Source organism: Bos taurus, chromosome 8, assembly GCF_002263795.3.
Source record: "Bos taurus isolate L1 Dominette 01449 registration number 42190680 breed Hereford chromosome 8, ARS-UCD2.0, whole genome shotgun sequence".
Taxonomy (NCBI): Eukaryota; Metazoa; Chordata; class Mammalia; order Artiodactyla; family Bovidae; genus Bos; species Bos taurus.
Window position 1 is genome coordinate 109,417,229 of NC_037335.1, and position 3,509 is coordinate 109,420,737.

At 43.4% G+C, this 3,509-nt stretch overlaps 1 non-coding gene across 1 annotated transcript; it reads right to left on the minus strand.

The window, feature by feature from the left end:
• Nucleotides 1-1,108: 1,108 nt before the first annotated feature.
• Nucleotides 1,109-1,180, minus strand: TRNAC-ACA (transfer RNA cysteine (anticodon ACA)). Its single transcript has one exon. It is a non-coding gene; the product is annotated as a tRNA-Cys (tRNA).
• Between the last annotated feature and the right edge of the window lie 2,329 nt (nt 1,181-3,509).

Genomic DNA, 3,509 nt, shown 5'->3' on the forward strand with positions numbered 1-3,509 from the left:
GTGGACTATGCAGTTTATGGAATTCTCTGGGCCAAAATACTGGAGTGGGTAGATGTTCCCTTCTCCAGGTGATCCCTACCCAGGGATCGAACCCAGGTCTCCCACATTGCAGGTGGAATCTTTACCAGCTGAGCCACAAGGGAAGCTAAGAATACCAGAGTGGGTAGCCTATGCGTTCTCCAGCAGATCTTTCTGAACCAGGAGTCGAACTGGGGTCTCCTGCATTCCAGGCAGATGCTTTACCAGCTGAGCTACCAGGGAAGCCCCAAGTCAATATAATGTTTTGAAAAAGCAGATTGACTTCCTAAATAGATCATCGAATCCATCTTTTACAGCTCTGTAAACAGATGTCCAAAGAGACAAGTCATTTTCTCTTCCTGCCTGGAATGCACTTCACCCAGAAATCCACATGGCCTCATTCATTCACTTCCTTCCATCTCTATTCAAATGACACATTATAGTCTACATCATTCCTGACCTCACAGCAAAATATCAACCACCACTTTCCCTGCTCACACCCATGATGCTCTGGCCCTTGATGTGTCTCTCTCTTTGGTACTTATCACCCTTGAAAGGGAAACTGTTGGTCTCTCAGTTGTGTCCGACTCTTTGCGACTCCATGAACTGTAGCTAGGCAGGCTCCTCTGTCCATGGAATTCTCCTGGCAAGAATACTGGAGTAGGTTGTCATTCCCTTCTCCAGAGACTTTTCCCAACCCAGAGATCAAACGCAGGTGTCCTGCATTGCAGGCAGATTCTTTACCGTCTGAGTCACCAGGCAAGCCACTTACACGTATTGTGTTTTATTTCTGTGGTTTTGTGTTTAATGTTTCTCTCCCTATACTAGAATGTAAGCTCCATGCGGCGGGGACTTTATCCATTTAACTTGCTGTTCCAAAACCTAGAAAAGACACACAGTGAATATTTGTTTTGGAAACTTAAACCAAAGAATTATAGAAGTATCAGTAGCCTCTTCAGAAAGTGAAAAGTGAAAGTGAAAGTCACTCAGTCATGTCAAACTCTTTGGGACCCCATGAACTATACACAGTCCATGGAACTCTCTAGGCCAGAATACTGGAGTGGGTAGCCTTTCCCTTCTCCAGGGGATCTTCCCAAACCAGGGATTGAACCCAGGTCTCCTGCATTGTAGGCAGACGCTTTACCATCTGAGCCACCAGGGAAGTCCAAGGTAACCTGCTATTAAAGAGCTTCGAGCTCAAGTCATCTCCTAAAGACTGTACTTCTGGTTTATTCTCACTGCCTTGCCAATGTGAATTCCATAACCTTTCTCTTTGGCTCACTTCCCAGGGGTAGGAGTGAGAACTTGCTTAGTATTAGGGAAGGAAAACCCCTTGACAAGTTCCTTAACAATAAGGAAATTCACTGGCTTATGTGACTGACAAGCACAGAGACAGATTGGGGCTTCCCTCATAGCTCAGCTGGTAAAGAATCTGCCTGCGATACAGGAGACCCCAGCTCGATTCCTGGGCCAGGAAGATCCGCTGGAGAAGGAATAGGCTATCCACTCCAGTATTCTGGGGTTTCCCTTGTGGCTCAGCTGGTAAAGAATCCGCCTGCAATATGGGAGACCTGAGTTCGATTCTTGGGTTGGGAAGATCCCCTGGAGAAGGGAAAGGCTACCCACTCCAGTATTCTGGCCTGGGGAATTCCATGGACTGTATAGTCCATGGGGGTCACAAAGAGTCGGACATGACTGAGCAACTTTCACTTCACTTCACTGACTGGATCTGGAGATCAGAAAAGTCATAACGGATCTAATGTTCCCCCCATCTTTCTGCCCTTAATTCTAGGATGTTGGCTTTATTCTAAGGCTGGGAACGACCCGAGTCCAGGCAGGAGAAAAAAAAATAGACTTACTCCATTTTCCTTTTTATTTTCTTTTTTGTTGTCAGTGGCAAACTGCTTGCAGGAGTGTAGTTCTCTGACCCATAGAGACTGAACACAGGCCACAGTCGTGAACGTCCTAGCCACTGGACCACTGGAGAAGTCCCAGATACAGTGATATAGTTCATTTTTAATCAATATATTTATCTAAATAACTGTATACATCCAGTCCCGGAACTTTATGGCAAATAGATGAGGGAAAAGTGGAAACAGTGACAGATTTTACTGTCTTGGACTCCAAAGTCACTGTGGATGGTGACAGCTGCAATGAAATTAAAAGGTACTTGCTCCTTGAAAGAAAAGCTATGAAAAAACTAGACACTGTATTAAAAAGCAGAGACATCACTTTGCCAACAAAGGTCCAGATAGTCAAAGCTATGACTTTCCCAACAGTCATGTACTGATGTGAGAGATGGGCCATAAAGAAGGCTAAGCACCAAAGAATTGATGCTTTTGAACTGTGGTGTTGGAGAAGACTCTTGAGAGCCCCTTGGACAGCAAGGAGATCAAACCAGTCAATCCTAAAGGAAATCAACCCTGAATATTCATTGGAGGGACTGATGCTGAAGCTGAAGCTCCAATGTTTTGGTCACCTGATGCAAAGAGCCAACTCATTGTCAAAGACCCTGATGCTGGGAAAGATTGATGGCAGAAGGAGAAGGGGACGACAGAGGATGAGATGGTTGGATGGCATCACTGAGTCAATGGACATGAACTTGAGCAAACTCCAAGAGACAGTGAAGGACAGGGAAGCCTGGAATGCTGCCGTCCACTGGCTCACAAAGAGTGGGACACGACTTGGTGACTGAACAACAAAATAATTGTAGATTCACATGCAGTTGTAAGAAATAACACAGAGCTCTCTAGTGGACTTTTCCCAGTTTCCTCCAGTGAACAGTTCGTAAAACTTTAGTATAAAAACACATTCAGGATACAAACGTTGGTGTTATCCACTGATTTGATTCAGATTTCCCCCACTTTACTGTACTTGTTTGTGCTAAACTCTATACAGTTTTAGTTCCATCAACTTAGTCAAGAAACTGAACATTTCCAAAATCTCAAGCATCTCTCATGTTCTCCTTTCATAAGCATGCCTACGACAGCCTATCGCCACCATCCTTAACCCCTGGCAACAACGAATCTGTTTTTGATTTACAAAGTTTTCTGATTTCAATAATGTTACCTAAGTGGAATTATACAGTATGTAACAATTTTGAATGGATTTTCTTCACTCAGCATAATTCCCTGGAGAGTCATCCAGGTTGTTGCATGTATGAGAAGTTTGTTCCTTTTTCCTGCTGAAAATGAGTACAATTTCATAGTGTCGTTACACCAGAATTTGAGTTTGTTTAACCATTTACCTGTTAAATGACATCTAGGCTGTTCTTGTGATTATGAATAAAGCTGCTGTGAACATTTATGTATAAGTTTGTATGTGAACACAAGCTTTCCTTTCTCGGGAATAGATGCTTATGAGTGCATTCTCTATGACATACGTTTGAGTAATTCAGTTTCTCTGAGACCTTGTCAGCTTTGTATGTTGTCACTATTATTCTCGGATCGCAAAAATTACTAAGTGAGGCTATATCAGACTAAAAAGATTCT